Raw genomic sequence first — 27,266 nt, 5'->3', positions numbered from 1 at the left:
ACCAAACCAAACCAAACCATGGCTTTAAAGGTAGATCTGTGTATGATTCCTGGTACCACCACTTACCAGCAAGCCTTGTGACCTTGAGCAAATTATTAAACTTTCTTAGACTGCGTTACCTCATCTGAAAAGTGGGGACATAGTAATACTTATATTAAAGGATATTTGGAGGATTCAATGAAGTATCACATATGAAGCTTTCAGCAATGATATTCCTAAGATCTAGGAGAGCAAAGACCATTTCTGTCTTGTTCACCATTGTATCTGCAGGACCTGGCCAGAGAAGGCACTCAATAAATGTTTATTGAGTGAATATGTGAGGTAGTGTATGCCTGAATTGAGGTATAACAGTGGGAATGGAGAAAAGCAATGCAAGATAGAGACCTAAACTTCACCCTGAATCACTTGTCCATGCTATTGGTCACCAATTCCTACTGATTTAATTCCTAAGTATTTCTCAGGTCTCTCCATCCTCTGTAACCCTACCATAACTGCACCCATGCAGGCATCATGATCTCTCACCAGGACTATAGTAGAAGTTTCTAAGCACTCCCCCTACATCCTGTTTTGCCTCCTTATGAGCCCCTTCCAGACTGCCACAGAACAATCTATTCGAAGCTGAAATGGGAACATGTCATTTCTTTAACATGCTTTCATGTAGCTACTTTTTATCCATAGGATCCAGTCTCTTGCTCCTCACACCTGGGTCTACATTTTCATCTTCCTTTCCTACCATTCCCTCTCTCACTTTTGATAGTCTAGCAATTGCAGACTGGTCTTGTCTTCAAAACATACTGCACTATTTCATGTCTTCATGCTTTTGAGAGGAGCTTGCTTATTCTTTCAACACTTTTCTCTCCTGTATCAGTTAGGATTACATTTGTCTGCAAATGACAGGAAACACTGAACATCAAGTTCAGAGTTTGTCTTTCCCACATAAACAAGGTTTGGGGGTAATTGTCTATAGCTGTTAAAGCTTCTCTGCTGTCATCAGGGACCCAGGCTCCTGCCCTTTGGTTCTGCCATTGGTGTATCCTCCATCTTGTTCCTCTCTCCTTTCTCTACCCTCCTAGGACCTTATTCCATTAATCATCTCCTCTCTCCAGTATCACTACCTCTCCATTTCCATGGAGGGAAGAAATGCATCCTGTGAGCATCTCTTGTTCTAATGTCTCTTTCCTGTCATTCTACCTTTCCAGCAGCTACCCCCTGATTTCTGTCCTAGTTCACCACACTTCTTGACTAATTCCTACATGGCACATTTTCATTCTTGGTCCTATTTGACCTCCCCTACCTGTTGAAATTGTTGACTACCTCCCATTTCTCCAAACTCTCTTGTCCCTTGGCCTTCACAACCCCATTGGTTCCTGGTTTCCTTCCTACTTCTCCCTACTGCTCCTTCATCTGCAAAGAGGTTTTCCTCTTTCTTTGCTTGACTCTCAAATGATGGTGTTTCTCAGACTTCCCTCCTTGACTCTCTTATTCTACATACTTTCTCTATGATGGCAGTCCCTAGGTAATCTCCCCATTACTGATACCAATTATCTGTATGGCAGCTGTCTCTTTCTAGGGTCTCTTTGTTGAGTTCTTACTCCTGAGCTTGAGTCCTGAATTTCTAACTGCCTACCTGAAGGGCTCCTCTTCTGTGTTCCTTCCACCCCTGATTATGTACAATCTCCATCAACTCCTCCTAGACTTTTCAGAAACCTTTTATCTGGTCTCTAATCCAACTTTCATATTACTGTCAGAGTTCTCTTCTATTTTTAAAAAATCTAATTATGTTAATTTTTTGAAAGCTTCCATTGGCTTTCTCCTGCTTCTGGGATAAAATTCAAATTCCTGATTTGGCATATAAGGTCCCTTACAGACTGTCCCCAACCTACTTTTTATTTGTTTCTACTACATTTGTTACTTACACACACACACACAAAAGAAGTTAAAAAGAAAAATAATTTATTCTCAGGGCACCTGGGTAGCTCAGTCAGTCAAGTGTCCGACTCTTGATCTCAGCTCAGGTCTTGATCTCAGCTCAGGTCTTGATCTCAGGGTTGTGAGTTCAAGCCCCATATTGGGCTCCATGCTAGGTGTGGAGCCTAGTTAAAAAAAAAAAAGTTAAAAATTATTCTCAGCTCTCTAATGGCTGTCATCCCTGCCTCTTGCCCACATAACTTCTGACTCATTTCTTTAGGGCCAATTCAAAACTGAACCTGTTCACTGCCGTTTTCATAGAAAACAGCCAGTGCCAGGAATGTGGGGGGAGAAGGTGAGAAGAAGGTGACAGTACTGTCCAGGTTCTACCCAGAGGTGGGCCAGGTAGAGATTCACAGGATTCAGACAGAAGGGCTGGTAGCCTCCCAATGATGAGACTAACTAAAGTGGCCTGGAGAGGACATGGTGTAAGCCTGTCAGAGGCTTTAAAGGGCATCTCATGGGCTGTGTCAAACCCAGAAAAACTGACACCAGGAGAAGAATGGGGAGGACCAGGGAGGCAGTCCTGTGGCAAGTTTCACAATTCTCCCATGTTGGAAGGTGCAGAAAATCTGGAGGGCACCATTTTTGGCAGAAAACCTTGCTCTAGTGTTGGGAAGTCACAGAAGTGCCACAGACACTGAGAAAAGCTACAAGGGGATGCACAGTTTCACAAAGCACAGTGATCACAGACCAGAGCAGTGGGGATCATGCTACTGACACAGAAACTACAAAATCCAAAAGCAGAGAGAGTGGCCTTTCAGGGAGGAGCTCTGTACCAGTCATCCAAACTTACCCCAGGTCAGACAACCCAGTGACTTTCACAGAGCAGCAGCAACATGGAGGGGAGGAGGTGGGTGTCACATAAAAGGGACTTAAAACAAGCAGCTAGAAGAAAAGAATGGTAGAAAACTGCTCCTTGGCTCTCAGGAATCGAGAGCAGTACCAGGGGCTAGGTGGACACATGCACAAGAAATAGCACCAAAGAGGTTTCCTGTTCAGCAGTCAGTTGGTGAGGGAGAAGAAGATCCAGGAGGCAGGTCATATGAAAAAAGTTGGGGTTCTGTAAGCAAGTCTCTGGAGGCTAGATCAAAAAAAGGAGTGCACACTGCAGACCAGTAATGAAACACAGCTCTGAGCCCCAAATGGGGGAGGTGATCGATGGGGGTGGGTGTCATTGACAGAGCTATCACAGGGCCACGGGGAAATATATGCCCATTAGGGTCACAGAGGGCTCCTTCCAGCCTGGATGGGAAGGCACAGTCTCACACAGGAGGTCTGCTGACACCTGGATGGTAGAAGGCTCAGAGGTCCTCCTATCGACAGTGGCCCTTTTTGGCCAAGTGTCAGCAGAGAGGGTGGTCAGATTTGTCTTCCATAACCTGGGGTCCATCCTTGGGTGGGCAGATATTGATAAAAAACAACTTTTGAGCTTTTGAGGATTTTCTTTGCACTTTGGGAAAGCCTACTCTGGAAGGACCTTTATGGACTGGTCTGGGAAAAGGAGATTCTGCATTGGCCCCCCATCAACCATGACCAATGGGCCATACCTGATGCTTAGGCCTCCCCAGAGTGAGCTTCTGCCCTAGAGAGGAGGTAGGAGACTCAGCTGGGGTGTAATCATTGGTCCCCTTGATACTGGAGGATCTCTGTGAAGAGAGGTCAACATTGTGTTTATGAGATTCATCTAGGTTGCCTGTAGCAGGAGTTTTGTTCGTTGTATGTAGTATCCCATTGCATGCACACACAATGACTTATTTATCTATTCTACTGATGGTGGATATGCAGGTGAATTCCAGTTTGGGGCTGACTTGGCATCACCAGGCTTTCCCCTGGCCATGGGGGGAGGGCCCAGAAGGCTGGGTGGTCTGATGGGACTCCCATCTTCCTCATCTCCAGTCTCTTCCTGCTCTCACAGTTGTGGCTGCTGCTTCTGATTCTGCTTCTTTCATTGTGGCAATGGTTGTGGGCGGGTTATGGAGGGCAATGAGTCCTCAACCTACTTGTCACTCAACCCCTTCCTCCAACAATGAACCTTCAGTATTTCTTTTTTAAAGATTTTTTTTTTTTAAGATTTTATTTATTTATTTGAGACAGAGAGAATGAGAGAGAGAGAGTACATGAGAGGGGGGAGGGTCAGAGGCAGAAGCAGGCACCCTGCCGAGCAGGGAGCCCGAGAACCTTCAGTATTTCTAAAATACATTATGCCTTTGACATTCTGTTCTACTGGCATGAGCAGTCCTCCCAGTTCTGTTTGATAAATCCTTTAAAGGCACCCAAACGTCATCTCTTCTTTGATATTTTCTTCATTTCTCTGGACAGAATTGCTACAATCTCTGTACTTTTACAGTACTTTGTTCCTACTTCTAGTGAACGTTTATACATTTACGTATCTTTCACCTCTAGATTGGGATTGCTTTGAGATTGGGGACTGCCTTTATTATCCTTCCTAGCACAGTTCACAGTACTTCCTAGGTGAATAAATGAAAATAATGAAATCAGGAATTAGGAATAGCTTTTACTCTAATAATTATGAGTTTTGTTTTGGACATACTGATTTTGGACATATTGAGTTGACATATTGAGGTTGGGTGGAGAGCAGCAACTTAGAAAAGATTTTAAGGCCAATGATGTAGATGTAGGAGTTATCAACAAAGACAGTAATAAACACTGATTGTGTCCCACATTTTTCAACTATGGGCTAAAGAAAAGTAGAACATTTATAGGAGGTAGAAAAAGGGTTGGGAGTTGGAATTTGGGGTATGAAGGAGAAAATCCATAGACATGGATGGGGGAAAAAAAAAACATAGTTGACACTTTTGCTATGGTCCTCTCCCCTCTACCAGAATTATGCAGCCCTTCCACTAATTTAAAGTCCAAAATCAAGAAATAGATGGATCAAAAGATGTTCATTTGGTTTCCTCTAGGATTAGAAGCTACTTATTCAAAAATCTCATCCCAGGCTCCTGTTGGCTACTTCAAACCCTTGTCCATTCTTCATCTCCACCTTCCTGTTTTTTGTGGTATGTGTGTGTGTTTCTACCTGTTTTGCAAAAGCAAGAGAGAGTGGGTAAGGTGGAAATATCTATTTTTCCCTTAAAAAAAATTATACAATAAAAAAAACTGAAAAACTCCTTTTTAAATAGAAAAATAATATCTTTGGGGTTCTAATTATTTAGATAGATTCTTTTCTTTAACTTACTCTCCTTTGCTCTTCTTAGTGCCTCTAGGAAATAAACACTGGCTTATATAGATTATTTAATTAAACAGATAAAGTGAGTTTTGTGTTTCCATGTGACTCCTTAACATTTTAAAAATTGATAAATTTAGTTGTATAAAAATTAAAACTGCATGGAAAAAGAACAGCAAACACCAAAAAGCAAAGGCAAAAGGCAAAATGGCAAACTGGGGGGAAATGTTGTGCCCCATATCATACACAAAGGATAAAATTCTTTAATATATAAAAAGCTCCTACAAATCAAGAATAAAACCAACAGCCAAATTAAAAATAGATAAAGACTAGAGATTTCAGAGAAGAAAATTCAAGGGCTTTTGAACATTTGAAAAGATACTCAATTTCATCCATAATAAGAGAAATGCAGACTAAAACTACATTGAGATACCATTTTTCATCTGTCAAATTGACTAAGATCCAAAAGTAGATAATATTCTATATTGTTGAAGGTATGGGGATCCATAAATTGCTAATGGGAGTGTAAATTGGTTCAACCATTAGTTCATTCCTCATTTGTTGCCTCATTATCATGGATTTTTTCCAACCCAGCTTTTCTCTGCTTTTGGCAGTTTCCTACTTGATGTGGACCTTAGAAAAACTGAACCACAACTGAATGTTTCTAATGTGTGGAAGAAATGAAGACTGCCTTGTGTATGCTAAAACAAAACAAAACCAGAGCGGTTTGGCAATATTTAACAAAATTAAAACTGTATATATCCTTTGACCCAGCAATTTTACTTCTAGGAATTTATCCAAGTACTAAATTATGTATTAATTAGTCCAGGGTTGATTATTATAATAACTTTAGTAATAACAAAGATTGTGAATTAAGTATCCATCATTAAGGGACTAGTTTAAAATAATCATGGTATAGGGGCACCTGGATGGCTCAGTCAGTTAAGCGTCTGACTCTTGATTTTGGCTCAGGTCATGATCTAAAGGTCATAAGATCAAGCCCCACATCACATCAGACTCTGAGCTCAGCAAGGAGTCTCCTTGAGATTCTCTCTCCCCCCCTCTCTTTCTGCCCTTCTCCCCTCTGTGTACTCTCTCTCTCAAATAAATAAATAAATCCTTAAAAAATTAATAATCATGGTATATACATGCCAGGGAATTCTCTGAGGCCACAAAAAAGAATGGGGAAGATCTTTATGTGTTTATGTAGAAAGAGCTCCAAAATACTTTTTTATTATTTTATTATTTTTTTCCATCATGATAAGTGTACTTTTTAATAACCATCACCTATTTCCCCCATTCTTCCACCCACCTCCCTTCTAATAAGCATCAGTTTGTTCTCTATAGTTAAGAGTCTGTTTCTTGGCTTGTCTCTCTCTCTCTTTTTTTATTCCCTTTGCTGATTTGTTTCTTAAATTCCACATATGAGTGTGATCATATGGTATTTGTCTTTTTCTGACTTATTTTGCTTAGCATTCTCCATAGATCCATCCATGTCATTCCAAATGGCAAGATTTCATTCTTTTTATGGCTGAATAATATTCCATTATATATATATACACTACATCTTCTTTATCCATTCATCTATCACTGGACCTTGGGCTGCTTCCATAGTTTGGCTGTTGTAGATAATTCTGCAATAAACATGTAAGGGTGCATAGATCCCTTTGAATTAATGGTTTTGTATTTTGGGGGTAGTTACCCAGTAGTGCAATTCCTGGATCATGGAACAGTTCTATTTTTAACTTTTTGAGGAACCTCCAAACTGTCTTCCACAGTGGCTGCACCCAGTTTGCATTCCCACCAACTGTGTACAAGGGTTCCTTTTTCTCCAGATCCTCGTTAATACTTGTTGCTTCTTGAGTTTTTGATTTTAGCCTTTCTGCCAGGTGTGAGGTGAAATCTCATTGTGGTTTTGATTTGCATTTTCCTAATAGTGATGTTGAGCATCTTTTCATGTGTCTGTTGGCCATCTGTACATCTTCTTTGGAGAAATGTCTGTTCATGTCTTCTGCCCATTTTTAAATTGGATTATTTGTTTTTTGGGTGTTGAGTTGTATAAGTTCTTTATATATTTTGTATACTAACCCTTCATCATATATGTCATTTGCAAATATCGTTTCCTATTCAGTAGGTTGCCTTTTAGTTTTGTTGATTGTTTCCTTCACTGTGCAGAAGCTTTTTATTTTGATGTAGTCTCAATCGTTTATTTTTGTTTTTGTTTCCCTTGCCTCAGGGGAGATATCTAGAGTGATGTTGTTACAGCCGATGTCAGAGAAATTACTGCGTAGGTTCTCTTCAAGGATTTTTATGGTTTCAGGTCTCACTTTTAGGTCCTTAACACATTTTGAGTTTATTTTTGTGTATGGTGAAAGAAAGTGGTCCAGGTTCATTCTTTTATATGTAACTGACCAGTTTTCCCAATACCATTTATTGAAGACTGTCTTTTTCCCACTGTATATTCATTCTTCCTTTATCAAAGATTAATTGACCATATAACTGTGGGTTTATTTCTGGGCTTTCTATTCTATTCTATTGATCTATGTGACTATTTTTATGCCAGTAATATATCATACCATACAGTTTTAATTACTCTCACCTTGTAATATAACTTGAAATCTGGAATTCAGTTTTGTTCTTCTTTTTCAAGATTACTTTTGCTATTTGGGGTCTTTTGTGGCTCCATACAAATTTTAGGATTGTTTGTTCTACTTCTGTGAAAAACACTGTTGGTATTTTGATAGAGACTCCATTAAATCTGTAGATTACTTTGGTATAGACACTTTATAGTATAGACATTTTAACAATATTTGTTCTTCTAACCCATGAGCATGGAATGTCCTTCTATTTGATTATATCACCTTCAGTTTCTTTCATCAGTGTTTTATAGTACAAGTCTTTCAGGTCTTTCACTTCTTTGATTAAGTTTCGTCCTTGGCATTTTATTATTTTTAGTGCAGTTGTAAATGGGGTTGTTTTCTTAATTTCTCTGCTGCTTCATTAATAGTGTATAGAACAGATTTCTGTACATTGACTTTGCATCCTGTGACCTTACTGAATTCATTTATCAGGTCTAGTAGTTTTTAGGTGGAGTCTTTAGGGTTTTCTATATATATCATATCATCTGCAAATAGTGAGAGTTTTACTTCTTCCTCAACAATTTGGATATCTTTTATTTCTTTTTGTTGTCTGATTGCTATGGCTAGGACTTCCAGTACTATGTTGAATAAAAATGGTGAAAGTGGACATCCTTGTCTTGTTCCTGACCTTAGGGGGAAAGCTCTGTTTTTCCTCATTGTGTATGATGTTAGCTGTGGGTGTCATGTAATAATTCTTATAGATAATAAAGTTCATTTGGATTGTCTCCAGTGAGCTTCTCATTCTCATGCTAACCCTACATTTTAAATTATTAAATTATTCAAACAGTATTTGAGTACCTGCTATGTAGGAGGACACCACAAAGGTGCTGTAATATCAATAATTGGCAAACACAGAAAAACATAGTCCCTACCTTCATGTAGTTTAGAATTTAAGAGGGAAGACAAACATTAATCACACAAATTATATAGCTCATCAGTGAGTAAAATGCTAGGAAGGATATGAATAAGGTCCTATGAGAGCTTTTAGCAAGGACGAAGGGGATCAGAGAAGCAAGGCTTGAGATCTAAAAGGATAAGGAGATTTTAATTGGCAAAAGTAAAAGATAAGATGGGTGAAATTACAGGCAGAAGGAGCATAACTGCTTAAAGGTTGGTCATTGTTGCTGGAGCACAGCATTTAGGAAGAGAACAGTGCAGGATAAGATTAGAGAGATGGGCAGAGGTATTTACAATATTGATTTTTATCCTCAGAGTAATATAAAACCATGAAGGGCTCTAGCAAAGGATTGACAGATTATATTTGTGCTGTAATGCAGAGAAATGATCAGAAGGTGCCAGAGAGGAGGCAAGGAGGGCCAGGTTTCCTGGCTCTTGGCAGGAAACTTCAGGTCCCACCCACAGAGCTATTCGAGTGTCCTTACAGCATGGTGACTTCCTTCTCTTAGAGCAAGTGATTCAAGAGGTCAAGGCAGAAACTGCAATATCTTTTATGACCTTGGAAATTACACGCTGTCATTTGTTTGGTATTTTAGTGATCACACAAGTCAACCTTGATTCAGTGTGGGGAAGGGGATCACACAGGTGGCAAGAATCATTGAAGCCATCTTGGAAGATGGCTACCACAGACCAAACTCTGTAGAACTCCATTTCATTTCTGGGTGGTGTACTGTGGGAGTGCAAAGGAAATTGAGAAGCAGCACAGGGAAAGGAGGAATACTAGAAAGGTTGTGAGATGAAATCCAGCCAAAGAAAAGGAAATATCAAGAAATCTACCAAGAGGACATGTTAGAGGAAAACCAAAAAAAGTTCATTGGATTTAGTGACATAGATTTAATGGCCAAAAGCTCTTTCCTCATAATATGATTTAACATTTATTTTGACTCACCTCCCCTTATAAACTTTATTGAAGAGACTTTTTCCCCATCTTTTCTTTGATAATCTTCCTTTAACACCCCTTATGGATGTTTTCATAATGTTCCTCACAAAATTCTACTGATACTTTGAATGGAATTGTGTTATTATTTTGTTTGAGAAACATATTTTTACAATGATTAGACTTCTCTTTAAAACACCTAGCACATTTCTCTCTGTGTGTAAATTTTCATTTAAATCACCTAAAGTTTGGCAACTTAAAAAATGTTGTCACTTATCTCTCATTAGGTTGATTCCTGCGTATTGTTTTTGTTGTTGCTACAGTGAATGGGATCTCTTCCCTGCCCCCATTATCACCATACTGTTTTCAGTCTAGAAATGTATTTACTTTATGCCCCATTTTATGGATAAGGAAAGAGGCCCAGAGAAAATAGGTGACGGGGCTACAGTTATAGAGTGGGAGAGTTGGGGACAGCAGATTTTGAATATCCAAATTTTATTGTGCTACATTAATAGGAAATGAAGTTGCTTAGCCTAGTCAAACCTTATTAAAATTAATAGTCCCTTAAGTATCACTCTCTTTGTCTTTTTTGTTTGTTTTTTTCCTATTGTTTCATTAAGTTTTTAATTTTAATTCCAGTATGGTTAACATACAGTGTTATATTAGTTTCAGGTGTATAATATAGTGATTCACAATTCTATACATTACTCAGTGCTCTAATAAGAAGTATCATTTTCTTTGTATCAGATTTCAAAGTAGTACTATACATTTTATAGCATATTTCCACTTTTTAGCATTGTCAATTTGAAATATAGTGTCATGACTTCAGGAACTGCCTCTTATCTCCATTCAATTCTCCCAAGACCTGATTCCTACCAGACAGGAACTATTTTTTCTTTGAGGTCTAAATAGACCTAACAACCTATTGCACTGAGTAAATATTTAATGAAGATTGAATATTTCCTCTGTGGTGGATCAATTTACTCTTGTTGATTATCTGAGGAAAGCTTTTTTTCTTTTTTAAATGTCATGTAGTAGTTTAAGATACTTGTTTTCCTGAATATTGTTATTAGTGCCAAAGTGTGTTTCAGTGATTTAAAAATGCATGTCTCTTAGTTTTTTTCAGTCACCTGTTTTTCCTGGTTTATATATGCAGTTTGAATTATTATGTTATTTCAAATACAAATCCAAGATTCATTGACCTGGTAATGTAATAAAGTCATTTGTTGTGAGAGTTGTTTTTTCTTGAATTTGTGGTACTTGGAGCTCTGAAAATGAAAACTGTTTGCTAATGAGGTATAAGGATCTTGATGGTGCATCTTTTAATGGCAGAAATATAATTTTTATTGATAAGTACCTCCAAAAACAGAAATAATTTTTAATTGACAAAAATGTGCTTTTCTTGTTTTTTAAGTATCAGTATATATTTAATTTTATTATTTTAAATTTTTCTTAACTGATTTTAGGTCTAAGTGAAATATATTTATATTTGCCTGTGAGTCTCTACATGAAGTTAGTGACTTGAAAGTTTTCACCTTGTAAAACTGGAATGACTACAGTGGAATCATTTAGTGCAAGTTGTTATGTGGCATACAGATGTAATTTATCAGAATCAATTAGAAAAACAAACTTCTCATTTAAATGGTAGGGGAAAGGTACATATATATTTCATCCTCTTCCTATACTAGGAAGTATGTGAATGTAATTTTGAAATAGAGAATTCATGCCTAGTGACAAAATACCCTTCATTTCTAAGGAATAACTTCATTGTGTTTCACATTTGATAACTTCTGGGACCTACCTGTGTTTCAATTTAAATAACTGTTGACATTGTTTGATGTTTATTTTACTAGAGGAAACTTGTGTGATGACAGTTATAGTACGTATTTGATACCAAGCGTAGAATAAATCAGTTAGTCATAGTGGTCTGATATCTGTTTTTAAGGTCTTTTTGACCCAGGAGTGTGTGACCTGTGAAATCACTACTTTTTGGATTTGTTAAGATATTTTACAATGCAAGGATTTAAATTTAGATGAACATCACTGCAGGAAGTTGGCTGATGTGGGCCAAAACATTCAGAGTATCCAGGTATAAATTGGAAAAAGTTTAACAAATTCTGGTAACAATTAACATATGTGAGAAGAGAGAAGGTAAAGTTAAGATTCTTTTCTTCCCCAAGTTATAACAAAGAGAACCTGAAATTTAACCTGGTATTTTCAAAGCTCTGATTACTCAGCAGCATTCCATTTTGTGAAAGCATTGCCAAGAAAATGTATCCAGATCTTGAGTTACAGACTATTCTTGCATCTGATTGGAAGGGGCATAGGAGTTGTTTATAAGGTTGCAGATCCAAAGCCGCACAAATGAAGGCTGAGACTTGGGGGGAGGGTTTGACTCAGGGAAGGGAAGCTTCGTAGACGTTACAGCTCTGTCCAGAGGCCAAATGGGAGATAAATCACCTCTGGCCACCTCTCTTATTATTGAAATGGTTCAGCCCTGGGGTTTAACTGAAGGACTTACAGGGTTTTGAAGTGCAAATAGGATGGTGAAGGGTAAACCCTTTTAGGGTTTCATTTTGATGGATTTTTTTCCTGTGTGGATTTCTGGCACTGACTGTGATCTGGAAGGGGCCGTTAAAAAAAGAAAAGTTTTGTTTTGTTTTTGATCAATCAGGCAATAAGAACTTTCCACAGGGGTGTACTTTTCCTGCATGCATATCGATCCTATTGTGTTTAAAAGTAGGTCATTTAATTGGGCTTTTTTTAGGGGGGGAGCCTTCTGCAATGGAACTGTCATTTCAAGGTCATGTCTCTCTTTTTGGTATTAATGCCAAAGTTTGAGAGTGTTGAATGATGTGGTACTTTTGGATGAGTAGTTTTGGGGGATTACTTAGGGTCAGGGTATGTTAAACAAAAACCAAAATTACCTGGTTAAAGATCAAGTACATATTAGAACAAGTCCTTTTTATATTGATAAGCAGTCTATAATTAATCTTTTTTCCATTAAGTTATATAAATTGTACATATTTATTTATTTAGTATGCGATCTGTTTTGTCAGCATTAAAATAAAACCCAGAAAATTCTGAGATTCCGAAATATTTGTACTAGCTTATTTGTACAGATACATTGAAGTGTTTGGGGAAATGAGGGATACATTAAAAAATGTTTAAGAAACAGATACGTTGATTTACCAAGTTGAACATTTTTTTTTACCCCACAAATAATTCAAACACAGGAGATAAAATAAAATCTTTTAAATTTTATATATTTTTAGTAAAGTGGGAATGAGAGGAGAGTCATTAATGACTTCAAAGAAAAATAATTGTAACTAAAGGCCTTTTGTGCAAAAATTTTAACGGAAAATTAAAATATTTGTCTTAAAGAAATGCCATGGTATGTGCTTATGATTCTTTTTAGAAATATGGTTGACAGAACTTTTCTTGAGCATTTACCTCTTTATTTTAGATTTAACATAGATATTTGAATCATTTACTCTGTTTCAAAATGATAATGTATTTAGCTGCAGCAGAGATTGCCCTCTGTGTTGCTTGATACCTATTATAAAAAACAGTTGTTAATCTCTGTAATTGACATTGATCACACAATGTTCTTAAGTGACCTCCAAGTCAGCTTTTGTTTTTCTGTTCTTCAAAAATTTCCCTTCACTGGATTTATCTAAATTTAGAATTAAATGAAATGTTAGAATTTACATTTACCTATTGCTGCATGAAGATTTTAAATAAGATGCTTAAAAAAACAAAACAAAAAAAACCCTAGATGGCATCAGGCAGAGTCCACTGTATCTACCAGTGTTCCTGTCTTTAGTTTGTTGCTGGGAGATGTTAATATGACCCTTCCTTTGTTAGAAAAGAGATCTGTAGTCCTTCCCAGAATCCTCTTGTTAACTGTCTTTTTAACCCAAGTTGGAAGTTGTCTGATGAATGAATGGTGAGCCATTTTTATGAGCTACACATATTGTTGACATTGGGTCACACGTTGCTTTTTAATTTCTAATGTGTTTTTAATTTGCAAAGCATGCGTATGTCTTTCACAGCAGCAGAACTGAGTCAGCGTTTCTGAGCCCAGATATTGCTTTATGCAAACAAGACACCTCAGGCTCGTGAATGCTCTATCTCATAAGCCTTAGCTTTACTGAAACACACACATGAACAAATTTAACTTTGAATATTGTTGAATAAAAGAAGATACTTGAGAAAGGCTTTTTTCCCAAGAACTTCTCTTGCCTCTTGGCAAGTGAATTGCCCCAATATAAAAGCGTTGGGAGGGAAAAGTGAGCTGCAGAGTGAAAAGGCAATCCACAAATAATCACTCTTTTCTGCCTTTGATTGTGTCAGATTTTTTTGTGTGTGTGGCAATTGTTTTCTTTTTCGCTTAGAAGAGGTTTATGGTCCAATGTCTGTCAAGTCAGCCCCTGTCTTAAGGTTGCAGTTGTATTTCTCTCTGGAGTTCCTAGAGGTGATGTTATCTTTTGTTCACTCAGCAGTGTGGTGGTTCCTGAGAGCATCTGTCACTTTAGGCATTGCAAGATGGATGGGTCTCCAGTGAACTGCTGGTTGAAGCAAATGGTGAAAATAAGAAAAGACAAGGGGTTTCGGGGTCTGCAGAGAGGACAGACAACAAGGAAATACTGTTAGAAATCAAGAGTAAGCTCAGCAATAGAGAAAGAGAGAGCAAAGATGGATCATATGTCATTTTGGAAATGAGAGTCTTTTGGTGGCTACCGTGATCTGAGGGGGACATCTGCATCATGGTAAACAATTATTTGCTTTGGATTTGCAAAATGTATTTGGACATAAAAAAAAAAAAGTCTGGGAAAAGTGTTGGGAAATTGCAATGATATACATTGTTTTATGTGATGATTTTGCTGTTTGAGAATTAGTAGTCTTTTAAAATGACCTAAGAGTTTAAAATTTTTCTAGTCTTTAAAATTTTTCTTTGTATTTTCATTTTTCTTTCCTTCCTCTATTTTTTCTTGTAAGCATTTGAGCAACTGTACATATTAAAATGTTGGAAAAGTATTAACCACATAACCAACATCCTTACTGTTTACTTAAGTTTTTTGACATTTTTGCAGGGAGATTCTGAAAAATCTCTGCTCATGCCTTAGGGGGACTGGGGGCATATTTTAAATTATTTAAAGTAAACTTTCATTTAACTTAATGAGCTCTTTGATGAAAGAATGAAATATAATTGTTATTGATCTGTCAGAACAAGGTGGAAATTTGGTGTTCTATTTAGAAATTCATTTTGTTGGCAAAAGTCTAAATTTGTAAATTTGGACTGATGCAGAACTGGGCCCATGTAAGAGAAGGAACAGGAAGGAGCTTGGCCAGAGAGTAGGAAAGGGGAAAGGGAGGTGGGAGGATGTGGTTGAAAAAAATGATTTTGTCAAACTTTCTGGCATTCGTCTATGAAAAAGACCGTACGTTGAAAGGCAAAGAAATTAAGATGATTAGAAGCTTTAAGCTATACAAATGGTAGAGTCTCTTCCTTCTCTATGGGTGTAAATAATAGATGAAAGAGTAAGAGTGACAACAAAGGATCAGGTCGTTTAAGAGAATGTGTGCAGCCTGAATAGGGGTCTGTGGCCCAGGGCCAAAGGTCTTAGCTTTGAGTGTAATTAGGAGAAAATACAAAAATGTCATTACTAGCAGGTGAAGTGTGCAGCACGTGGCCAAAAATTAGCAATTTTAGACTCTGAAGCTACTGGAATTGGATTACTAACCTTTTTTAAAAATCATTAAGGTCCTCATGGAGTCATACAGTTTCATTGGCAGTAATGCAGTTTGACCTTGTTGACCAGATGGGGTAATCTTGGGTTTGGATGTAGGTAGCGAGACTCCTGACTTACAAAAAGATGTCTATTTGTGTGTGGGTGGGTGGGAAATACATGAGTTTGAAAATCTGGGTCTTGCTTTTTTAATTGTTCTTTTGCCTGAAGACATTCTTCTGACAGTAAAAGAGGTAAGATAAAGATTTTTATTTCAAAATCTAAAATGGTTCTTTTCTGTCTTTCTTCTCTTTCAAGTTGGCATAAAAGGACAATAAAACTGAAAACTATTTCTTTAGAAAGCATAAGTTAATATTACTTTAAATATTTTAGTGCTATTACTATGCATATTGAAATTAGTATATTCTTAGGAAAATCCCCTTTTGTTTTCCTTTTAGACACAGTAACAAAGGAACAAAAACACTTCTCAGTTGCATATAAAAATCAGTAACAAATAGTTTTTATTTCACTTGATGTTTTATGACTATATTTCCTATTTTTTCACCCAGTAGTTTATATTGACCATAATCTATTTAAAGGAGAGAATAATATGCATACTGTAATTTTCTACCAGTTATATGTAATTATAATTATTTAGTTTAATTACTCCTAGAAATACCCTACTCAAAAGGGTAGAAAACAGTAACTCTTTTTCTTCATGCAGTCTCTCTTTCTTGGAGATTATTAAAGCATTAGTTTCAAAAAGTAGAAAAATACTTTTAAGCAATATTAGTTATGTCTTAAATTTTTAATAGTTCTTTGAGGAGATAAATTTTGGCCAAGCATCAGAGATTATAAAATTCAAACTCCTTAGAATGAGAAAATTGCCTTTCATTATTTTCATTCCTAAAAATAAAAATAGTCTGTGGGTCTGTTAGCATATGGTAACACTTGTCAGAACTGCAGACTTGACAGATTTATCCAACTTACATTTAGTAGGGTAGGAGTAGGGGGGAAATCTTAAGAACAACAAATTATTTTTGAGTATATATAATTAGGAGTGATTATTTGGGGAATATTTAAGAGGGAGGAATACCTGTATTTGCCCATTATGATGTATATGGAGTTATGTAAGACTTTGATAATTTATTTCTAATTGTAACTTGTAGAACTGTAAATATTTAAATTATTTTTTTCTGGAATATAATGCATTTGGAAACTAATTCATGTACATATATATTTTTATTTTTTTATGTTTTTGCAGGTGCACAAAAGCTTTAAACAAGTAAAATCTAGACAACAGGCTCCCTGAAGTGTTGACAGCCCAACTTAATCATGAACGTGATTCAAAAATGTTAATAAATAAACCAAGGTATTGTACAGTTATAATACCCGCCCCCCAATTTTTCAAGATCAAATTTGTTTTAGGAAGTTATATTTAGAATTTAAATAAAGCTACTATATTTGGTTCCTAAACTGATTAAGCAGATATTTCTATGAGCTCTTCTTCCATTTCCTTCCCTCTGCTTTCCTCTCCCTTCCCCCATCCTCTCCACCAAAAGAAAAAAAAACCCTTATTCAGCATTAAGTTTTTGCTTATTCAGTATTGCTGAATAATTTTTTTTTCTGGCAACAGCCTTTGTGTTATATTTCCTGTATACCTAAATTAAGACAATAAGAATTCAGTTTTTGATTCCCCTTTGTTGACTGTGCTTTTTATCTTTCAAATTGTTTAATAAGAGAAAAATCTAGATTATTGGCCTCTGCAAAAAAAAAAAAAACCCAAACCATATTAAATGACTGTATAAAAATGTTTATCATCTAACACTATCCTGAGATGTATGTTTTAAAAATTTCATTGAAAGGTTTTTTTTTTTTTTCTATTTTTAGGAGGCTTTTAGTTTAGAAAATATTGCCTTTTTTATCCTCCCTATGTCCAAGAAAATTAAACATTTGCTTAGGATTAAGGATTTGGAGCTGCTGTTTTAAGGAACTCTTGTTCTGTCTAGGCATAGCCCAAGACTGCATGTCTCCTTTTGGATGTTGGAACACGTTTGAGTAGCCTGGCATTTCCAAGAGAAGGCAAAGATCTTCCTGCTGAATTCTTTTGAGACCAAAAAGAACAAGAGGGTCATTACCACTTCAGCGTGGTCCCTGTTTGTGCCTTGGTGACCATGCAGACCCTGGAACCTAGTGTTGGCTTAACATTTGGGCCTGGAACATCTGGAAAATGATCAGAGAGGGAGTGGAGGAGATAGAAGAGTGGGGAATGGTTGCGTTTTGTTACACCAGGTGCTAGGAGTTAGCAACATCCCCTGTTTGATATGGGAGGCAAATTCTGTGGCCCAGGAGTTAGGCTTCAACAATTGAAGAGGTCAAAGGACAGCTGAGTGGGGTCAGTGAGACACCATGGGGTGTATTTTGTTACTTAGTAAAAGGAGCAGCCTCCTAAAACCTTAAAGGATTCTCTTGAAAATCTGTGTTGTGAAAAGGTTTTATGAGTCTCATGGCAAAAACTCCTGATTTATCTAAGGAATGCTTGCTTTTGTCTAATGGAAGGATAATCCTTACCAAATGTTGGCAACTACTATAAGAGTCAATATAGGTCTGAAAGAACAGTGAGGGTTTGAAGTATACTTTGCTTTCCAAAATGTTTATCATTTTAATGTTTGTCTCTCAGTGAAGAATTTTGCACTGTTGAATTACCACCCTTTTCTTTCCTCAGAGCCAAAAGTGGAGGGTGGGGGAGAGACTGGTAAGGAGCGAGCCTACATTAATTTAAAGATTATTCGAATGAGCTTTTGACTGACCCACAAACAGGACATTACTAACCTTTAAAAACACCAAAGCTTCTTAACTCTGAAAAGTTACCTTAAAATTTATTTTAATGTATAAAGGGAATAAATGGCACATGAAATATAATGTTTCTAGATTACAGAAGAGGTTTTAAAAATTTAGTTGTATTTCATAGAAGTGGGTATCAGTTGATGAATAACCATAAACCTGTGTTTCTTCCTGAATGTGTTTCTTGTACATTTTATAGTAGTAAGAAGAAAATCAATGTCAGGGTCAAGAATAGAGAATAAGAAAAGCAAGTATAATAAAGAATTTTTCTTTTTGAAGGGAAATGGAAAAGGGGCAGGGGAGGAGGGATCCACATGTTGTGAGAGCTGTCTTTACCAGGGCCCATGACCTCAAGATACCACTTCCATGATTATGGATACCTTTGAAAGCTGTTGGCCACCTGGCAGATAGGTAGTAAAAGGGGACTGTTAGAGGAATTTGGCAGTATTTTGATGTTCCAGTTTATTCCCTCCATACATGTACAAATACATAGAGAACATATATTACTATATATACAGTAAGGGGAAAAAGATGAAATGATGACTAGTATATAATAGGCTTTGTTATGCATTTTCTTACTAATTTGTAAATTTACAGTATTTGTGAATTACACTTGTGTGTGATTTTTTTTCAATCTCTTAATAATTACTTATTTTAAAGCAACATATGCATAAATGTAAGGCTCAGCATGCATGCAGTGTGCTCAGTGTCTATTTTCTCAAGGTTAAAGTGCCTTTCAACAACTAATTTAGAAACCTAAGTGTAGTGACTGATAATTGCCTAGAGAAAACCCACAGCTGTTTAAGTAGCACTGAAATTGTGGCAAAACTGACAAATACAATTAGCAATGTTAATAAGATAAGAAAATGGAAAGACAGAGGCAGATGACAGAGTGGAAAGATGAAGGTAGCAGAAGTAACAAATCCATATAAGAACACAATGTTCACAGTTGCTTTGAATTTCCAGCACTTTTTCATCTAAGCTAAGTCCTTTTACTTCTCTCTGAATTACCAGCAGAGTGGGTGTTTTGCAAGTTAAAAAATTCAGATAAATTTTTTCAGTCCCTAAGTCACATCTAATTTTGAAAGAACATAGCTGTTTGGTTGTGATCCTCTCTAAGGAAAACAAGCAGATTTTGCTGATTCTACCCAATTTTATCTGTGGTGCTTTTTAAAAGTCAAATTTAAATATACTTCTATTTTACTGTAATTATTGTGAATGGGAATTTCTTTACCCCACTTTGCACCCTTATAATTCTTATTAGTCATCTAAATACATTACAAAGAGACCAAAGAAGCCCTGTTTCTGGATCCAGGGACCCAGTATTACCAGAACAAAACAAAACAAAAACCTGCAGAAGTCTTAAATGTATGATTACTAATTATATTTATCTGGTTAATGTTTATAGCTCACTTTCCAAACAACTTCTTGGGAAAACTAAGTGGGGATTGGAAATTAAGAGAAATTAGGTGAATGTTCTATGAAAAAGATTTAGTCCTCTGTGCTCTTCCCATTATACTTTTTAAAGCATCCAATGAAATTTGGAAAATTATTAATGGTTATCTTTTGAAATTCTACTCTGCATTTGGGAAACTGGTTTTTTGCCTCTGGTGTTTTCTGCAGATTTGAATAATTGCTGTGATAAATCCCCACAAGTTTGTTCTCTGAAACCGTAGAGACTCTGAACTCTCTGAGTGTGGCAGCCTTGATGGATGCGGTAAACCACACTTTGGAAGCATTTCTGGTTATTTAATGTTTTCTGTTCTGGATTATTGACTCTTCTCCCTGTTGAAAAATTGGTCTCTGGTGACATGGTCGAGGTCACACGTTGCCTATTATTGTTTTGCTTCTTTGATCTTAAACAGGGATTGCCTCTGGTAATTATACTAGTTCCAGAGAGTCTTGATGAGATGTGTTTATTTTACAGAAGAATTTCTGGTATTTCAAGGAAGAAAGTAAAGATTTCCAGTAGAAACATGTACCTCTTCATTGCAAAGAAAAAATAGCATTGTACTTTATCTTTTAATTATGACACTTTTTAATAATTATTATGAAATTAGTTTGCATCTTACAGTATTTTACATAACAATTTAAGACAAATATTGGTAGAAATGGTTAGTTTTAGAATAAAGTTAGTAGGGCAGGGTTTTTATTTCAGTACCTAAAATACTTTTGGCTTCAGAAAATGTCAAAAAAGATTCATCCAGATTTAAATGTACAGAACTATTAAAAGAGGTTGGAAATGTTGTCTTTTAATCTATTTGCATTTTCTAAAGACTTTCAGCAAAGAGAATGAATAAAATTGAAATAACATACTTTTGTTTTGAATGCATGGTTAGCTTTGTGCTTTTTTGGAATGTGCTTGGGAGAGATAATATCTCTTCAAATTCATTTAATGTATAATTAGATAAGACACACAGAAAGCTCGATGTATTCATTATTTTTTTTTACTCATTCTAGTTTTAAACAAAATATCCCCTAACAACTCATAATCTAATGGGAGAGTCAGACACTAGACTCAACTAATTATAATCAAGTGCAACAAATGTCAATTTCAAAGAATAAATGAAATGCAAAAAGAGCACAAAAGAGAGAGAAATGTGAATATATTCTTGCTTTTAATTTTGGATTATAGACTGTGAGAACTTGCAAGAACCATGTTTGATTTCCATTATCACTGTCGTCAGTGATTTTGTTAAAGTTTTAGATTATTAAAGTTTTATTTAAAGTTTAGTTAAAGATTTATTTAGTTGAGAGAGAGCTCGAACAAGAGCAGGGGGAGGGGGAGGGGCAGAGGCAAAGGGAGAAGCAGACTCCCCACTGAACAGGGAGCCTGATGTGGGGCTTGATCCCAGAACTCTGGGATCTTGACCTGAGCCAAAGGCAGATGCTTAACCAACTGTGCCACACAGGTGCCCCAGTGAATATTTTTAATAAAGAAAAGTTGTATGAGCAGTAATGCTATATAACAAGTAATTTTCTTTTTTTTTTTTTTCATGTTTCAAGTTCATATTTAAATTCTAATTAGTAACATATAGTGTAATATTGGTTTCAGGAGTAGAATTTAGTGATTCATCACTACAAGTAATTTTCTTATACAAAGAATCTGATAACTGTGAGGGACAATAATGGTTTGTATATGTGACTGTAAAATTTCTTAATAAATAAATTGTATATAGTACCAAATAGCAGCTTTTGGAACTTTTACATTGATGGCCATTTGTTCCTAGAACAATGCCCCAGAATCTATTGTAATGCCTAATACATGCAAGGGAAGAAGTGCATCTTACTTTTCTTAGTATCTTCAATGTAGCACAATGCTCAAAAACAAAACAAAAACAAAAAAGCCCAACCTATTACTACTCTTTTTTTTTTAAGATTTTATTTTTTTATTTTGAGAGAGAAAAAGAGAGCAAACATGCACGCGCATGTGAGTGGGGGGCAGGGGCAGAGGGAGAGAGAGACTCTCAAGCAGACTCCACCTTAAGTGTGGAGCCCAAAGCTGGGCTCGGATCCCAGGACCCTGAGATCATGAACTGAGCCAAAATCAAGAGTCAGACACTTAACTGACTGAGCCACCCAGGCGCCCCTATTACTACTCTTTTTTCACATTTATTCTGTGCCAGGCACTATTCTAAAAATGTTATATATGCATTAAATCTTATGTATTCTCACAAAAATCTATGATATTGGTTGTATTACCCCATTTTACAGATGAGAGACTAAGTAACTTGCCCAATATCATATGGGTAGTGGGTATAGGATTTGAATTAAAGTCATCTGACTCTTCAGCTATAGGATTTCTGTAAGTGCTGCTTGGCTGGATGGATAACTGTTAAAAGTTTGGAGAGTAAGTGACAACATCATAGAGTAAAGGGTAACAAAACTCACAAGGTAAACGAGGTTGGCTTTTTTAGTACTATGTCTGGCACACAGACAAAAAAATTGGGCCTTAAAAACAAAAACCTCAAATCAAACCCAAATATACACACACACCACAAACAGAATGTATCATCTTCATGCTTACCTTGTTTCTATGTCAAATAGCATGTCTTAGTGGGGGAAAAAACATGGACTTTTAGTCTAAACTTGAATCCTAGTTCCAAATTTATTTTTTTAAAGATTTTTTTTACTTATTTGACACAGAGAGAGAGAGCACAAGCAGGGGGAGCCACAGAGGGAGAGGGAGGCTCCCCACTGAGCAGGGAGCCCAACGTGGGGCTCGATCCCAGGATCCTGGAATCTTGACCTGAGCTGAAGGCAGACGCTTAACTGACTGAGCCACCCAGGCGTCCCCCTAGTTCCAAATTATAAACCAGATAACCCTGGCTTGTTGCAGAAACTAGATCAGTTGTTCTCTCTACCTGTCCCTATTCTGAGTTTACTTGTTTCTTTACTTGTTCCTCCATCCTATAAATGGAAGTTAGATGTAAGGATTTGACTATATTCAAATCGGCAGAAATACTTCCTACGCAGTGTGTGTGCTTCCTATTGTCTCTTGTGGGGAGGCTCCTGATGCCTCATTGCTTCACTATTAGTGTTGCTAAACTTGAGCTGTGGGTTCAGGAGGTGTCAGCCTTATCCCTGTGTTATAAAGTTCCCCCATTTATTATCGTTGCCTAAATGAATTTTGTATTAAGGTTTGCAAAGTGGTAGTTTTATAATTCTGTCATTCTTTCCACACTTATTAGCTGAAATTCTTCATTAAAAATATTAAAACTCTCAAAAACCAGGACTATTTGGTTACTTTGAAGTACAGGAAGAGCAGAATAAATATTTCCCTCTTTCCCTTTCCTTTTAGCCACATTCAAGTAGATGCTTTGGGGGTTTTTTGTTTTGTTTTGTTTTGTTTGTTTTTTTCCAAGAGGAGATCTCTCTTTTTTTCCTTGAGTAGCAAAATTAATTTGTGAGTTTTTATATTTTAAATATGTTTCACTGCATTGCATTTTTTCTCTTTTATGTTCAATTTCTCTAGTCCTTGGCCTATGGGAACATTTCATATTGACTCATGTCTTTTGACGTGATCCATTACCCCTTGATAGCTTCTTTGCTGTCTGTTCAAGTGCATTTCCTGCCTCAGACCTGGAATTGGCCATAATTTCAAGGAGCTTTGATTCTTTTCAGTGGGGAATGGTAGTAGAAAACCACAATCAGGGTACTAGGAAGTGCTTATTGTTATTGAATTGTCATTGCTTCTCAGAGTTTTCAGTAGACAGTGCTTGGAAATACAAATCCGAAATATTTTTTAAATGAGTTATTACTTTAAAAATATATATCCCTGCCTATCTTCTCCATAGCCAATCTTGCTGTTAAAACTATACTAATCCTAAAGTAGTACCGTAGATTTTCTTTTAGCATGTACATGATTTTTTAAAATCCGTGTTTTTCTCGTTCTTTCTTGTCACTAACTGTAATGATCCTTTTTCTCCCTATATATTTTATTTATTTTATTTTTTTTAAAGATTTTATTTATTCATTTGAGACACAGAGATACAGAGAGAGAGAGAGAGACCATGAGCAGTGGGAGACGCAGAGGGAGAGGGAGAAGCAGACTCCCGGCTGAGCCAGGAGCCCGATGTGGGGCTCTATCCCAGGACCCCGGGACCATGACCTGAGCCGAAGGCAGACGCTTAACCATCTGAGCCACCCAGGCGCCCGTCTCCCTATATATTTTAAAGTTAATGTTTACTTTCTCCAGATGGTTGGTATTAAAAGTCAACTTTTAGGAGTGCCTGTGTGGCTCAGGAGGTTGGGCGTCTGACTCTTGATTTTGGCTCAGGTCATGATCTCAGGGTTGTGAGATCAAGCCCTGTGTCGGGCTCCGCGCTGGGCATTGAGGCTGCTTGGGATTCTCTCTCCCTTTCCCTCTGCCCCTCCCCCCTCTCTAAATAAATAAAATAAAATAAAATAAAAGTCAACTTTTATAAATAGCCCAAGTGTAGTACCTTGAAAATATTTGATCAAAAGAGGAACTTGTTGAGGGAGATGGTTGGGCCAATACAAGTATATCATAACTGGGGGGGGGGGATAGTTTAGAGTATTAGGTAGAAGGTAGTAGAAACTCCAAATCTTAATGAGAAGTTCTCAGTCTAAGCGCTGGAATGAATTGTAGTCTCCCTGGAATCTTGAAGCACCAGGAAAGGGTGAAGGGATGTTCATTTTGCAAATCCAGTTGTTAAGTAATAAGCCTATGTTTTAAACTGCTGTTCAAGGATAGTCATAGAGTTAGGATTAGCTCACTCATTATATGATATTTTCCTTTCCTTTATTATGTTATGCTATAATAGTGTTCATTACCTTAAAAATCGGAAAATAGAAAAAAAGATAGTTTATTTTTTTTTTAAGAAGGCTCTATGCCTAACAAGGGGCTCGACCTCAGGTCCCTGAGATCAAGAGTCATGCTCTACCAACTGAGCTATCCATGTGCCCTGAAAAAAGATAGTTTAAAAACAATATAACATCAATAGATAAACATTATTAACACATTATTGTGTGTACTTCCCAGTTTTTTTTCTGCTTGTAACAACATTATCTTTACAAGACAAATTGTGTTTTTAAAATTTCCAGTAAATTCATACCATATTGGGGCGCCTGGGTGGCTCAGTCGTTAAGTGTCTGCCTTTGGCTCAGGTCATGGTCCTGGGTCCTGGGATCGAGCCCCGCATCAGGCTCTCTGCTCCGCGGGAAGCCTGCTTCTTCCCTCTCCCACTCCCCCTGTTTGTGTTTCCTCTCTCGCTGTGTCTCTCTCTCTCTGTCAAATAAATAAATAAAATCTTAAAAAAAAAATTCATATCATATTATTAATGTCAGAAATTTAGTTTTTACTTCTACCTACTTAGATTAAGTGGTCTGCCGCAGATGGAAGAGGGAAATAGAAATGAAATTGTGTTACTTTTTCAAAAATAATAGATTGGGCCATATCTCAAATCTAGTACTTTTTAAACTGGTGTAAGAAGAAAGTCAAGGAAGATACACTCTCAAGTTCATTCCTTCTTTTTATCATTTGGGTTTTAGGAAACTTTCTCTTGTCCTTAATAGAAAATAAAAACTTTTTCAGACGGGGAAAATATTGGAGGAAACTAAGTTATGTAAACATTCCTAATATTTTAGGGAGTTGATAAGAATGTTTTTGATTTCTAGACTTGCCACATAATGGATTAATGAAACATGACCAAGTCTTCCAAAGTTGGAAGCAATGGGGAGAAAAGGGTATGAACAAGAGAGTTCTCAAAATTAGGGGACATGCAGCCCATCCATCAGATGCTTTGGAGTCTAAGGGCAGGCCTATGCTTTCTTCCCTATATATGTATATTTGGTTATTCTTTGTTAAATAATTTACCCTTTGTTTATCTTTCCCTTTCATCTAATACAGTGAGGTTTGGGGTCTTTTTCTTGAGGGGAGGGGTAGTTCTATTTTATTTTGACTTTTTAAAATTGTTGCTTGGCTTTGTGCCTATTAATGCCCCATATCTTAAGCTAAAACTTTTTCAGCCTTGTCCTGTAGCTGTGAAATACAGAGACAAGGACAAATCAGCAAACAAACAAACAAAAATCTTCCTTGGGTTGTTTTGGTTTCGTTTTGTTTTATTTTGTTTTGTTTGGCTTGGCAATTAAGTAATACTTTATAGAGTATCCATTTACCCAATTAGGTTATTATTGTAGGTATTTAAAGAGCTGAGGGATCTCAGTGATTAAGATAGCCTAAGAGAGCTGTTGCTATAGCCAAACTGGTTAGATTCTACTCCTGTCTTTGCCATCTCCTTTTTGTTTCACCTTGAGCAAGTTCCTTAAATTCTCTAGGCCTCAGCTCTCTTAAAAATGGAGGCAATATGTTGGCGGGGATGCGGAGAAAGGGGAACCCTCCTACACTGTTGGTGGGAATGCAAGCTGGTGCAGCCACTCTGGAAAACGGTATGGAGGTTCCTCAAAAAGTTGAAAATAGAGCTACCCTATGACCCAGCAGTCGCACTACTGGGTATTTACCCCAAAGTTACAAATGTAGGGATCCGAAGGGGTATGTGCACCCCGATGTTTATAGCAGCAATGTCCACAATAGCCAAACTGTGGAAAGAGCCAAGATGTCCATCGACAGATGAATGGATGAAGAAGATGTGGTATATATACACAATGGAATATTATGCAGCCATCAAAAGGAATGAAATCTTGCCATTTGCAACGACATGGATGGAACTGGAGGGTATTCTGAGCGAAATAAGTCAAACAGAGAAAGACATGTATCATATGACCTCACTGATATGAGGAATTCTTAATCTCAGGAAACAAACTGAGGTTGCTGGAGTGGTGGGTGGTGGGAGGGATGGGGTTGCTGGGGAATAGACACTGGGGAGGGTATGTGCTATGGTGAGCGCTGTGAATTGTGTAAGACTGATGAATCATAGATCTGTACCTCTGAAACAAATAATACATTATATGTTAAAAAAGAGAGAGAAGATAGTAGGAAGGGAAAGACGAAGGAAGGGAAATCGGAGGGGGAGACGAACCATGAGAGACGACGGACTCTGAAAAACAAACTGAGGGTTCTAGAGGGGAGGGGTTGGGGGGATGGGTTAGCCCGGTGATGGGTATTAAAGAGGGCACATTCTGCATGGAGCACTGGGTGTTACGCACAAACAATGAATCATGGAACACTACATCAAAAACTAATGATGTAATGTATGGTGATTAACATAATAAAATTTTAAAAATGTGGAAAAAAATGGAGGCAATAGAGTACTTACCTGGCAGTTAGCAGGCTCTCCACGTTACTTGTAATTGTTTCCTTTCACATTGCTTGACAATGACAACAAGGACCACCACTACCAGTAATAGTAATAATGATAGCAGCAACTGGTAGCATATCACCTGCCTGTTAGATGCCTACCATTGTGTACATGCTTCACACATAGCTTAAAGTTAACATTTGAAAAATAAGAATATGTATTCTGAAATCTTATCTTAATGCTTTATTTTTTTAAAGATTTTATTTATTTATTTGAGAAAGAGAGGGTGAGAAAGAGCATGAACAGTGGGGAGGGGCAGAGGGAGAGGAAGAAGCAGCC

At 36.9% G+C, this 27,266-nt stretch overlaps 1 protein-coding gene across 1 annotated transcript in view; it reads left to right on the top strand.

Moving 5' to 3' along the window:
* GREB1L (GREB1 like retinoic acid receptor coactivator) overlaps window positions 1–27,266 on the top strand; it is a 269,620-nt gene that overhangs the window by 102,601 nt on the left and 139,753 nt on the right. Inside the window, exons 3-4 of the mRNA XM_034996030.1 lie at window positions 16,628–16,735; window positions 18,089–18,118. The gene's annotated coding sequence lies outside the window, so the exon portion shown is untranslated. The remainder of the gene's footprint in view (window positions 1–16,627; window positions 16,736–18,088; window positions 18,119–27,266) is intronic.

Source organism: Mirounga leonina, unplaced genomic scaffold, assembly GCF_011800145.1.
Source record: "Mirounga leonina isolate KUSES-001 unplaced genomic scaffold, KU_Mleo_1.0 Mir_93, whole genome shotgun sequence".
In the NCBI taxonomy this organism is placed as follows: Eukaryota; Metazoa; Chordata; class Mammalia; order Carnivora; family Phocidae; genus Mirounga; species Mirounga leonina.
Note: the sequence above shows the minus strand (reverse complement) of the source record. Positions and strands in the feature narration are given on the sequence as shown.